The sequence below is a fragment of the Cnephaeus nilssonii genome (genome assembly GCF_951640355.1).
Source record: "Cnephaeus nilssonii genome assembly, chromosome: 6".
Taxonomy (NCBI): Eukaryota; Metazoa; Chordata; class Mammalia; order Chiroptera; family Vespertilionidae; genus Cnephaeus; species Cnephaeus nilssonii.
Window position 1 is genome coordinate 78757068 of NC_137077.1, and position 14852 is coordinate 78771919.

The following is a 14852-nucleotide window of genomic DNA, read 5'->3' on the forward strand; positions in this document are numbered from 1 at the left end:
ATGTTTTTCTGATTCTGAGTTTTTGACTAAGACACCACTGTAGCCTATTTGCTGGCACAGGTCTCTTCCTAACCTGAGCTTTGGGTGTTCTCAATCCACCATGGAGGTATTTATAATATCTATTTCTTTGAGTTCCTTCAGCATCCTCTCAGCAACTGTGCATTTTACAGACAAAAGAACATTGTGAAGAGATTTTAAAAATTTAAATTTATTGGAATTCAGTCCAGTATTCTACATTGATTTTTTTTTTTTTTTTTAGTTTCCATATGCAGCATTACATTCAAGTCTCTGATAAATTAAATTAAATGGGCTGTTAATACTTCAACATATTATATCAAAACCTCAGACATTTTCTCCTGCCACATTTTACTACAATTAGTCATTTATCGGCTTCATAATTTATAGTATTATTCTTTCACACAGTCTTCAACAATTTATTTTTAGAAAGTTAGTTTCCTTCTTTGTAAATTTAGTTTTCTTTCTTTTCATTTTTAAAAATATAATTTGCCTTTCGTGTTTTGGAATGACCTCATACCAATCAAGAGTAATGTATTTATACAAGAAGATAAAAATGGCACACATCTTATTGTAAGGTGTTGGAAAGATTCATAGTTACATGAAAAAGATAAGCAGAGGTTTATAATTTTTACACTCTGTTTTTTAAGTTCTGCAAACGAGATAATGAAAATTAAATGAACAGTGATAGGCTAATTTCTAAAGAATTCAATGAATAAAATAAAAATATGTAAAATTGGATAATCTAGACACTTTTATTCCACATTCATGTATTGATAGTAAATTCACTTACTTTTCACCCAATTCAGTCCTTTGCTAAGATATCCTCTATTGTTTCAGTATTACATTTGTGTCTGTATCAATGAGGAATTTTTTGTTTGTGGCTAAAGCAAATAGGATTTTTTTTGGCAAGTAGTAAAAGTTAAGAAGTAAGTAGTTGAGGTCAGGACATTTAATTAGGGAAATCATTGGGACCAAGGCTTCCTGATCTGCCATCGTTAGCATCTAATTTTGGACACGTCCAGAGTTCTCGAGCACACTGCAGGCAGAAAGAAGGGCAACCAGCAGTCTGTCTGACCAAGGGACCTCCACTTAGGACATTGGCTAGAACACAGCAACCCTCAATGAAATTATTTTTACATGTATGTTTTAACCAAATAAAAACATGGCTTTCTTAGTAAGAAAATAATATTTCTATCATTGTATTGCTTTTTGACAGGAATGGGTTACCACACTTTATAATGATTGCAGAAGTTTTCAAACTTCAGAATGATTAAGATTCATCTAGAAAGTTTATCAAAGTTGTGGAGTTTAAGTCCTCAAAAGGACTTATTTTTATTCAGTGGGGCAGAGCAGGGTCCAGAATTTTATATTTTAAACTATCTTCACAATTCATTCTGATGCGGATGGTTCATGGACCATCCTTTGAGAAATACTGGCAAACTCTTATAAAGTTCATTTAAAATATTCTCCATTATGATTAGTGAAGTTCAAAGATAACTGGTGCTTCAATTTATTTGAATGTTATGCTTCAATTTCTGGTAATTTTACTTGTTTACTTCCTCCTAATATTTTCCTTTTTTTTCTTTCTCTATTTTTATATGTGAGACTATCTGACTCTTGCCATTTGCAAACGTTGCCATTTCTAAAAATAACAACAATGATTAGGTGAATGTAAAAATTATTTTCTATCTCCATTGATTCTTAAGTCACAGTCAGTCTAGAAACTGTTACATACTTTTGGAAATAAACTCGTGATCCATTACTTAAAGTAAATATCCAGACATATTTTAAGATGTCAACATATTGAGAATTTTTCAAGTTTGAGAGTATGTAAACGTCAACTCCTCAGAATTGCTGGTGAAAGAAGACTCTTTTTCTATATCTTCCTTTTGATCTTGGTACTTATTTTAGAAAATAACTTCCTTGGCTTTCTAATGAACAGAATGTGGTCTACCTTAAAGGAAGAAAAGGGGCTTAGTAGTTATAAATTACTAAGCAAATCCACCCCTCCTTGCTCATATTCAGTGATATGCTAGAGCAGGCTCCTGTCAGCTAGTTAAAGGAAATTGTTAGCATTTATTGCCAATTCCATGTCTGGTGACACCGGGTTGGTAGTATAAAATTGGCCTTGGAGGGTATACTTTACACCACAGAAATAAGCAAGTGCTACAAATCAGGCTTCTGATTTGCTTTGTTTTTACTAGAATATCACTGCCTGTAAAGTTACCTGTCTTTCCTCACCTTTAGAATTAATCTTCTTTTAGATAGCTAAGGAAGGTTGAAGGGAGAAAGTAAAGAAAGAGAGGAAAAAAGAGAGAGAGAGAGAGAAACAGAGGGAGAAGAAGAAGGGAGGAAGGAAGAAAGGAAAGGAAGAAAGTAAGAAAAGAAGACAGTGAAATCAATCAAAATCTGGACCTACCTTGTTTTCAATCTTATTCATTTTAAAACAAAACAAAAAGACAAAACATCAATTAGAGTCTGAAGAACTAAAATAGAAGTCTTCTTAATAAAATAAAAATATTTTAATACAATAACTAGTTTCTACTTAAAAGTTTTTGGTTACATTAGAATTGTTTTACTCATCCTTCTCCAAATAAAGAATCCAGGCATTTTTGAAGGATGGGGTATGCCCCAGGGAATAAAGACATGGAATAACTCTAGAACAAACTGAATTATATAAATAAATGATTTACCATGTTCTGTAGGATCATGGATTACTGAGACCATCACAATGGAAAATATTGATTTGCTTATAACAAAGTAGAAGGTCAGAATGAGTCAACCCTCAAAGAATACTACATTGATGCCCTATAAAATCCTATAAAGACAAGCTGCATTGTTTGTGCTTTCACACAACCTTGTTTTGCAAGATGCCCATTGACTGATGCATGGAGTCATCTATCCTTAAATCAACACAGTGCATTAATAGTGAAGAAATAACTTGTAATTGCTTTAGTTAGTGGAAATTATATGAAATTTCCAAGGCAAATTATACACTGCAGAAGGTGTTAAATTATTAAATCAGTACATCAAGATTATAGTCAATAGTTGAATGATAAATGACCTGCAATACATGAACTCTAGTTAAAAGTTTGTATCTTACAAGTAAATCTAAATAAGTATGGCAGCCCCAGCTAGTTTGGCTCAGGGGATAGAGCATTGGCCTGTAGACTGAAGGGTCCCAGGTTTGATTCCAGTCGAGGGCACATGCCTTGGTCACGGGCTCAAACCCCAGTACAGAGCATGCAGGAGGCAGCCGGTCAATGATTCTTTCTCATTGTTGATGTTTCTATATCTCTCTCCTTCTCCCTTCCTCTCTGAAATCAATTAAAAAATATATTTAACTAACTAACTAACTAACTAACTAAATAAATAAATAAATAAATAAGTATGGCACACAAGATGTGAAAAATAATGTCTCAACTAAGGCTATGAGCATTAGAAAGGCAGACATACTAAAGAGACATTGAAAAAATAAAGTCACCACCCCTTCCAACATAATCGAAAGTTATTCTTAGAGTATCCAAATGGATAAATTGCAATATGAGTCAATAATTTCAAAATCACAGAAATCCTGAAATAGATATTTTAGGAACACATGAAGCATATTAGCAGTGTATGCAAATACATTAAATTATCTTATTTTGATTCTAGTGTTTATGTAAATCTTTCTCAGTATATGAATCCATCCACTTTTACCTAAATACAGCAAAAAAATGTTTTCCTTATTGGTATTAATATTATTAATTTTATCAAATGTCCTTCTAAAAAGTTACATAACTGAATTATTGAACTATTAGGGAAAAATTGAGTCCACCCAATCTCATGCTATTGAATAATCACTTGACAGAAACCTAATTCAAAGTAGATGAATAAAACAGAAGGTCGATTGCAAAATAACCAGCAAGAACAGGTGTGTAGGTGACAGAGACATAAGAGTGGATCAAGTGCCCACATATTATCTCTAGAACTTTTTCTACCTACTCCCTTTGTTTTTCTGTTTTGGCCACATACTCTATTAATACAGACCAACTTCCTCTGTTTATTGGAGAATGTGGGCAATGATGGTGCTTAGTTAACATTCTTCTTATACTGGATATCCAGAAGCAAGAAAGCAACTCCTAACCCTCTAAGCAAACAATGTTTAAATTTTGTGCTCATCTTTGAAACCAGTCTCTGTGGACAGAATAATGGAGTTAGTCTGAAGACCTAAATGAGGGCCTAAATCTGGGAGTGGTTGGGAAGATATGATTGGCAGACTCACTATTACCATAAGAAATGGAAATTTAAACATTCTCCAAAGAAGGAAGTTTAAGGGGAAGCCCAAATCAAGAGATGTCCACTGTACCATGTAGCAAAGTATGCAGATTTGATTTCTGCCATTCTTTAGGTTTCCCACAAAAGGAAGCACAATTTGAAAGGTTTCTCCAATTCACACAGTAATAGCTCATAAATATATCTATACTAATAATAGAGGAATATGCAAATTGGCCAGAACGCCATCATGTAAGGACCAAGGGGTGGACAGGATTGGGGCCACTATGGATAGCTCTCAGCACGCCTGTGCCGGGGGTCTGTAGGGCATGGAGAAGAAGGAAGATCAGATAGGCAGTTAGGGGGATCAGACCAGGATGGGAGACCAGATAGGCAGATTGGGGGATCAGGCAAGGAGGTAGAGTAGATAGGCAGTTAGGGGGATAAGGCCACGAGGGAAGAACAGATAGGCAGTTAGGGCAATCAGGCCAGGAGGGGAGAGCAGATAGGCAGTTAGGGCGATCAGGCCAGGAGGAGAGTGCAGATAGGCAGTTAGGGCGATCAGGCCAGGAGGGGAGCGCAGATAGGTAGTTAGGGAGACCAGGCTGGCAGTGGAGGGCAGATAGGGGGACCAGGCCTGCAGGGGAGGGCAGTTGGAGATGACCAGGCCTGCAAGGGAGGGCAGTTAGGGGTGACCAGGCCTTCAGGGAAGGGCAGTTAGGGGTGACCAGGCCTGCAGGGAAGGGCAGATAGGGGCAATCAGGCTGGCAGGGGAGAAGTTAGGCATCATTCAGGCTGGCAGGGGAGTGGTTAGGGGGTGATCAGGCTGGCAGGCAGAAACAGTTAGGGGCAATCAGGAAGGCAGGCAGGTGAGCAGTTGGGAGCCAGCAGTCCTGGATTGTGAGAGGGATGTCCGACTATCCCGTTCGGGCCTAAACGGGCAGTCGGACATCCCTTGAGGGGTCCCAGATTGGAGAGGGTGCAGGCTGGGCTGAGGGACAACCCCCCCATGCATGATTTTTGTGCACCGGGCCTCTAGTTCATTTGATATCTATGTTACCTTTAAAATATATTACATGGAAAATAATATAATATAATAATATATATATAATATAATATAATATAATATAATATAATATAATATAATATAATATAATATAATATAATATAATTAATATAATATAATATAATATAATATAATATAATATAATATAATATAATATAATATAATAATATTATTTGGAAACCACACATAACCCTGAAAATGTATGAGAGCTGAATCACATTAATTTTGGAAATTTGTTTTTTTAATACTGTATTAAAGTAGTGCTATTCATCGTAAAATATGCTCAACTGATGTACATTGGGCTTTCTTGTATAATAGTTATTGGGTGACACATAGATAACAACTAATAGCTGTCAACCAATGGTCATTGGCACCAATTCAAAGCCAACAGGAATCCCCAATTTGGGGTCTGATGAAGCACGAAACTTTATATGGTGCGGAAGATCTCAATTGTGATACAGCTTGGCTGGGCTGTGAAAAAAGCATGGCTGTGAGACAGCCCTGGACCCAGGTGGCCCTGTGGCCAGGCCCCACTCCAGGTAGACAGTTCTACTCTGCTCCTCACTGGCCTGCTCTGTTCCTGCGAGGCATCTTTGGTGTTTCAGCTTAGCCAGGGTAAGTGTGCTCCCCCAGCCCGAGGGAAGCTGACTTACATAGATCTAAGTCTCCACCCCTGGTCCCTGATTGCTCTGTCCTCATGCAAATGAGGACTCCCAATCTTCACAGTTTTATTGATCCAAAAGGCACTGTTCTCTTTGTTCAGAATGGAACTCTTCTGATTGGCTGGTGAAAACATTGATGGGAGCTATGGCTGCACAGTTGGACTGGATGGGGAAAACCTCAGTCCTGTGGTTGAAATAGGATTCCAAGAGCTCCTTTTAAAGGGCTGGATCAGATGACAGAATCAGTGCAGGCAGGCAGTTTAGTGAAGCGGCAGGCAGTTCAATGCCGACTTCTCCCTGAAGTACAGTTTGCATGAGAGACTCCTGTGTAGCAATGGCTGCTAGGCTCTGTCTTTTAAAAATGTGAGCCCAGTGAGCCACCAGAAGCCCTTCTTAGTAGGCATCTTCTCAGTGTCCACACAGCCTAATTTGAAACTACTGATTGCTTTATTCAGCCATGTGATTAATATATGTCCAATCTGTGGTGTATTTAAATTATTAATATGGTGACAAAACAGGTTTAACTGACTTTTAAAGGTTCCCAGTCATCATCACAAAACAACATGAAAAGAAAAGCAAAAAGCAGGACTGCCTCTATACACACAATGTATTGATTTGACTCACTTATCTTTGGGTCAGACTGGTTTTGAAAACAGAGGAGTTGTATAAATAACAAACACAGTTGCCACAATAGATAATCTCTCTGTTATAAAAATAAATAAATAACATATACCAGTTACCTCATTTCTCCCACAACATAATCTGGGGAGTATAAATGCTTCACCTTTCAATATTTCATTGACTATACATATTTTAAATGAATATTAATATAATGCAGTGCCATTGTGCCTATCATGCATAGGAAACTGCTCTCATAATTTCAGTAATTAAGGTTTATTCAAACACAACTGCCTGCCAGTGGATTAAACTGAAGATGTATAATAAAAATTATCTGAAGTAGGAAGTTTGTGACCAAATAGTTAATTTCTTGTAAGATTAAATTTAAATGTTATCTTCTCTCCTAGCTGAGAGCCTGTCAGAAATAAGTGCAGCAGGTTGAGTAATGTTAATTGCTTCACCTAAAAATAAACATTTTAAATGTATCAAAGCCACAGGACACCCTCTGCACAGCTTCTTCATCCTGCAGAAACCCACTGGCATCACATTTCTGCCTGTAAAGAGGAAAAATCCCATAGTGTTTAGACAAATAGGTTTAGAGACAGCAACCTGGATGCAAACCTCAGTTTCTAACTACCATTAGAACTTTTGACAAATCATTTAAAATAACTGCCTTTTTGTACTGACCTTTTCAAAAAACATAAATAAGAAATAAAATTCTAACTCAAAGTATGGCTTCATGTTTAAGTTGCTGGATATGTGCAAAACACTTTATTTTTTGTTACAATATTGTATTAGCTTCAGGTGTACAGCATAGTAATTATACATTTATATAACTTATGAGGTCATCAACATGATGAGTCAAGCGCCTATCTGACACCACACATAGTTATTACATTACTAGAGGCCCGGTGCACGAAATTCGTGCACTGGGGGGGAGGTGTGTCCCTCAGCCCAACCTGCACCCTCTCCAATCTGGGACCCTTTGGGAGATGTCCGACTGCCTGTTGGGATTGGGCCTAAACAGGCAGTCGGACATCCCTTTTATAATTTGGGACTGCCAGCTCCCAACTGCTTGCCTGACTGCCTGATTGCCCCTAACCACTCCCCTGCCAGCCTGATTGACGCCTAACTGTTCCCCTGCCGGCCCGATCATCCCTAACTGCCCTCCTCTGACAGCCTTGTCACCCCCAAATGCCCTCCCTGCATATTCCCTCTTTATTAGATAGTGTTTTTTCTTTAACATATTGGACAGTGTACCTGCTTGTAGTCTTGACAAACCAGTAAAAATGTAAACCCAAACTAAAGGTGTCATAAAATAAACTCCTTAAACAGGCATTTCATGAGACCTTGGAAAGGTGATATCATGTGGTTGTTGGGCTTATATTTGAATAAGTAGAAGGTTTATAGGTGATTTCACACTTTTTCATATTTTCTAAAAGTTTCCTTTTCTTTTATAAACAATAGACATGTAATCAACTGTCCATCATTCCCTCCAAAAATTATTTTGAAAGGGCAAAGTCAATTGGAACCAAGTCTGTTAAGTAATGTAGGTATCAAGATGGAAGGTTTTTTCACATAGAGGTCTACTAACACTGTACTTAACCATTTTCCCACAAACTTTTGGCCCATTTTTTCCCTTCTGCTAGAAATACTCCTTCCAAGATGCCTTTTTCCTCTTAATAATCTCAATCCTCTCTACCTATGAAAGTTCTACTGGGCCCTTTGAGGGTTGGCCAACTCTCTGTGGCCCTCTCCCCATCCTTGCAGCCAGATCTGCTTGCTCCTTCCTCAGTGTTCCCACAGTGTGCCGTGGACACAGCTCCAGCACAGTCCACACATGCAACCTGTTGTCACCATTTCCTGGGAACGTCCTGTCCTATTCTCTTTCCCTTTATAGGGGAATCAAGCTGGAGTTTTGCAGGTTGGGAAGAAGCTGGCAGCGGCTGAAAGCGGAATGTGCCTAGAGGGGCGCAGATGCCTCCCAGCCAACAGTCCTACGGCCCGGGTCATGGCTGGGAGCGGATCGCACTGGGGAGGCGCGCCCACAGCCCTGGCCACAGCTGGAAGCGGAACACGCTGAGAGCGGTGCAGGCACCTCCCAGCCGACAGGCCTATGGCCAGGGCCACAGCTGGGAGCGGATTGCGGGAGCGGATCACGCTGAGAGGGGCGCAGGCGCCTCCCAGCCCACAGGCCTCGGCCCTGGTGGCGGCTGAAAGTGGAGCAGCAGAGAGGGGTGCGGCTGCCTTCCAGGCCCACAGTCCTGGCTGAGGCTGGAAGCAAAACATGCTGAGAGGGGCACAGGCACCTCCCAGCTGACAGGCCTACAGCCCTGGCCACAGCTGCGAGTGGATCGCGCTGAGAGGGGCGCAGGCACCTCCCAGGCGACAGGCCTCGGCCCTGAACACGGCTGGGAGTGGATCCTGCCAGGAGGCACGGCTGCCTCCCAGGCCCACAGCCATGGCCGTGGCTGAAAGCAGAATGCGCTGAGAGGGGCATGGGCGTCTCCCAGCTTACAGGCCTACAGCCCTGGCCTGAGAGGGGTGCAGGTGCCTCCCAGCTGACAGGCCAACGATCTGGGTCCCTGCTGGGAGCAGATCACACTGGAGGGTGTGGCCGCCTCACAGGCCCACGGGCTGGGCCAAGGTTGGAAGCAGATCTAAGCGTGGGCCTACAGTTTTGGATTGGCCTGGGTCCAGAGGATGTTTTTGACAGCCGCACGCCCCGGCCGGTGCCCCGCGGGCGGCGGTGGCGGCGGCGGCGGCGGACCTTCCGGGGAGTGCGGCTGGGTCTTTGACAGCCGCACGCCCCGGCTGGTGCCCTGCGGGCGGCGGCAGCGGCGGCGGCGGCGGCGGCGGCGGCGGCGGAGGCGGCGGCGGACCGGCCGGGGCGTGCGGCTTGATCATTTGCGTAGGAGCGCGAGTGCCTCCCAGCCGGACTGTGGGACTCTGGAGGGGCTGGACTGGGGTACTCTGGCAGGGTTGGACTGGGGGACTCTGGCGGGGCCAAGAACACTGGGCGCCGCCATTTTGTGGCTATGGGTGCCGCCATTTTTGTAGCGGAGTGACGTCTAATTTGCATATTACCCTTTTATTAGATAGGATTGACTATACTAGAGGCCCGGTGCATGAAATCTGTGCACTGGGGGTGGGGGGTGTCCCTCAGCCTGGCCTGTGCCCTCTTGCAGTTTGGGACACCTCGCTCCTTACCGCCTGCCTGCTTGCTACTCCCTACCGCTCAGCTCGCTGCTCCTTAGTGTTGCCCTGGAGGCTCCTGCCACTGCTGCTGCACTCACCAACCATGAGCCTGGCTTCTGGCTGAGCGGCGCTCCCCCTGTGGGAGCGTACTGACCACTGGGGGGCAGCTCCCATGTTGAGCGTCTGCCCCCGGTGGTCAGTTCACCGCCACCCGTCATTCCACTGTTCGGTCGATTTGCATATTAGGATAGGATATTGAATGTGAACTGTAAATGAAAAATAAAATTTTAAAAAGAACCAAATAAAATTTTAGATGTGAAAAATTATATATATATATATATATATATATATATATATATATATATATATATATATTTAATTCTCACCTGAGGATGTTTTTAAAATTGATTTTTAGAGAAAAAAACATCCATGTCACAGAGAAATACCAGTAGGCTGCCTCTGCACCTGCTGACCCAGCGGCATATAACCTAAACCTAAGTATGTGCCCTAACCTAGAACCCAACAGGAAATCCTTTGGTGTACAGGTTGAGATTCCAACCAATTGAGCCACCTGGCCAGGACAGATCTGAAAAAAAATTCTTAAGTGTACCTCCAGGCCCTGGTCAGTGTGGATCAGTAGTTAGAGTGTCCTCCCACGCACCAAAGGGTCATGGGTTTGATTCCAGGTGAGGGCACATACATAGGTTGTGGGTTCCATCCCTGTCGAATTGCTTGGGCAACTGATTGATGTTTCTCTTTCTCTTTCCCTCTCCCTTCCTCTCTCTCTAGAATCAATGAAAATAACATATCCTTAGAGGAGGACTTAAAAAAAAAATGCTGGTTTGGTTCAGTGGATAGTGCTTCTGCAGGAGGACTGAAGGGTACTGGGTTGGATTCTGATCAAGGGCATGTATCTGGGTTGCAGGCTCGATCCCGGACCCTGGTCGGGGATTCAGCAAGAGGCAACCAATTGATGTCTCTCACATTAGTTTCTGTCTCTCTCCCTCCCTTCCACTCTCTGTAAAAAAAAAAAAAAAAAAAAAAAAAAAAATCAATGGAAAAATGTCCTCAGGTGAGGATTAACCAAAACAAACAAACACCCATCCCCAGTGTGATTATTGAAGGAGCATATGAAATATTGGTTGAATGAATAGGAAGAGATGGGACTTCGCTTTCTAACTGTTTTAGCAACCCTGCAAGCCAGAGGGCTTATTTTTTTATTTTAATTTTTATTGATTGATTATTTTAGAGAGAGGAAGGGAGCAAGGGAAACACCAGTGTGTTGTTCCACTTACTATGCTCTCTTTGGTTGCTTCTTGTCTGTGCCCTGACCAGGGATCCAACCCGCAACCTTGCTGTATCAGGAGGAGGTTCTAACCCACTGCGCTGGGCACTGCCTGTCAGGGCCCCTCAACAAAACCCCTCTGGGTGCCCTGGCCCCTGCTGTGGGCCGGAGCTCCTCTGCCACAGCAAAGCTTTGGGTTCCCTTCTGTCAGGGCACCTACTTAGGTTTTGGGTTTGATCCCCGGTCCGGGCTGACTGCTGCTCAGGAAGTGACCAAGGACCGTTGAGGTCCATGTGCTCTAGTCATTTGGTGGGGAGTTGGGCTTCCATTGCCGACATGGCCGACTCCGATCCCCACTACCCCCGGTCCTCCATCAAGGATGACTTCAACTAAGGCAGCTGTGTGGCCTCCGCCAGCATACACATCTGCATGGGTAGGTTGCCCTCTCGGCAGCTCGTCAGGCCTGGCTGCTGCGCAGTCGCCCCAGGAGGTGGATTTTCAGACTCCCAGGCATAGTGGGGTCCCAGAGGTAAAGCACTTCGCTCTGCCTCCCCTCAGGGCTCCTGGACCAGAGCGGAGTGCCATCCTGCTCAGGGCTCCGAGGGTAGAGCCGGCCCAGGGAGGCCTCCCTGGTGGGCACTGAAAAAACGAAACTGGAACCCTTCCTCCTTGAACCCTGTCATCTTCAGTGTAGAAAGGGACAGATGAAAGTCTCAGCAGCCTTTCTGGGGCATCTTTAAATGAAGATGTTACTTTTTTTTTCAGTGAAAATAAGTTTATTGTGTAATCAATAATGTATAATCATTGTGATTTATTGTGTAATCATTGTGATTACACAATAACCTGCATTGAGTTATCTGCTGGGATGTTTGTGCATGTGAGCACATTTTATTTTATTTGACGCAGCCTCCCGTCCCCCGGCCCCGGTCTTGAGCAGCATGCAGTCACACCCACCGGCTCCTTGGGTGGTTACCCATGAAGGCGTCTTGGATAATTTGCATATTTCTCTATTATTATATAGGTTTCCCTATGCTGTGCTTTACTTACTCCATGATTGTTTTTATAACTAGAAATTTGTGTATCTTAATCCCTTCCTGGTTTTTATCTACCCCCTACCCCAGTGGTCGGCAAACTGAGGCTCATGAGCCACATGCGGCTCTTTGGCCCCTTGAGTTTTTAGCAAAGGCCAGCTTAGGAGTACCCTAATTAAGTTAATAACAATGTACCTACCTATATAGTTTAAGTTTAAAAAATTTGGCTCTCAAAAGAAATTTCAATCATTGTACTGTTGATATTTGGCTCTGTTGACTAATGAGTTTGCTGACCACTGCCCTACCCACCCATCCCCAATCTGGCAACCATCAAAATGTTCTCTGTATCTATGAGTTGTTTCTGTCTCATTTGTTCACTTATTTTGTTTTTGTTTTTTTTTAATTCCACATATAAGTGAGATCATATGGTATTTGTCTTTCTCTGTCTGACTTATTTCACTCATCATAATGCTCTCTAGGTCTATACATTTTGTTGCAAATGGCAAGATTTTATTCTTCGCTGAAACAACTGTTTGCCATACTCCAGAAATGCTAACATGTTCTCATGCTTTTAGTATCCTTTCTTCTTCCTCCTCTTCATTCCTTAAGCTAAGATTCAAATATTTTCTCCCCTGAATTGGCATATTCTGGGTTAGCCAGTGCGGTAATTATTGTTTTGTTTTTATCTGCTCAGATCCCTTTTCTTACCTCTCACAAAAGTAGGATAGATCCTACTCCACTGGCAATAATTATTGTTCTAGGACTGATTAAGCCTGTTCACTCAGAGTCAGAGCCCCTTTCAGATATATGTTTTACTGTACTACAGGAAAACTCTCTATTTTCTTCCCGGCACATAGAATAGGAAATGTGAACCTAGATCAGCTAGTAGCCATTTTCCCATCACTTGGAAAAGTCCTTCTGTAAGGTAAAGAATGTTGCCAAACAGAGAAGAAAGAATAGTAGATAGTATTGGCAGAGTTGAATTCTTCTTTTAAAACCTGAGGATCCCAGAGATACCAGGGTTTCTATAGAACTTCATTGAATTGTGATAATTTTTTAAGCTTCTCAACATACCTCCATTTTTGTATAACAAATTATTAGGTTTCTGTCACTGACAACCACAGATTTCTAACTAATAAAAGTATCCATCCTGAACCACATATATCAAAGCACTCTTGTTTTCTATTGCATTTTATTCCCCAAATAGACTAAAAATTGGGAAAGATGGGACAGGTGGTGATTCATGTCTGATTCAGCAAAATATTAACAAAATAAATAATACATATTGTTGAATAAATATCTTAACATATGATTAACTTAGCAAAGCTTTCAAAATAAAGCCAATTAAAACATCTACACTAATAAAAGAGAAACATGCAAATTGACCGTCCCTCCACTATGCCCACCAGCCAATCAGGAGCAAGTATGCAAATTAACCCAACAAAGATGGCAGTGGCCATGGAGCTGGAGTGAGCAGGAGGCTTGGGTTGCCCCTGATGATGGAGGAAGCCAAGCTTCCTGCCTGCCCTAGCCGCAGCTGAAGGAGTGGCTGGGATCACCCACATGGCTTCTGCTCCAGGAGGAGCTAGAAAAAAATAAAGGAGGGGCTGGGAGCCTGGGTTGCTGGGGCCTTGGCCAGCCTTAAAATGGCCCTCAGCCCCTTACCCAGGCTGGCCACACCCCCATGGGGTGAGGGTCCCCACTGGGGGGCTTGACCAGCCTGCAAACAGCCATCAGCCCCTCACCCAGTCTGGCCAGGCACCCCAGCAGGACCCCCCACCCATGAACCAGGCCTCTATCTATACTAATAATATGCTAATTAGACTGGGAGACCTTCCAGGAGATCTTCCGGACGTTCTTCTGGACAAAGCCATGGTGGCGGGGCCGAGGTAGAGGCAGTTAGAGGCCAAGAGGGGAGGGCAGTTGTGCATGATCAGGCCAGGATGAGACAGCAGTTGTGGGTGATCAGGCCAGTGGGGGTGGCATTGGGGGTTATCAGGCCAGTGGGGGGGGGCAGTTGGGGGTGAGCAGACCAGCAGGGGGGCCAGTTGGGGGCAAGGAGGCCATCAATGGGGGTAAGTTAGGGGTGATCAGGACAGTGGGGGGTGCAGTTTGGGGTGAGCATGCCAGCAGGGGCGCAGTTGGAGGCGAGCACGCCTGTGGGGAGGGCAGGTGGGGGTGAGCAGGCCAGCAGGGGGGCCAGTTAGGGGAGAGGAGGCCATCAGTGGGGGTCAGTTGGGGGTGATCAGGACAGTGGGGGGTGCAGTTTGGGGTGATCAGGCCAGCAGGAGGGCAGTTGGGGGCGAGCAGGCCAGTGGGGAGGGCAGGTGGGGGTGAGCAGGCCAGCAGGGGGGGGCAGTTGGGGGCAAGCACGCTGGCATGGGGGGCGGTTGGGGGTAATCAGGCTGGGGGGTGCATTTGGGGGTGAGCAGGCCCTCGGCAGGTGGCAGTTGGGGGCAAGCAGGCCGGCAGGAAGAGTGGTTTGGGGCAATCAGGCAGGCAGGCAGGTAAGCAGTTAGGAGCCAGCAGTCCCAGATTGTGAGAGGGATGTCCGACTGCCGATTTAGGCCCAATTCCTGTAAACCAGCAGTAGGACATCCTTTGAGGGGTCCCAGATTGGAGAGGGTGCAGGCTGGGCTGAAGGACACCCCCCCTACCCAGTGCACGAATTTCGTGCACCAGGCCACTATTTATATATAATTATAAACTTTGAAATAATA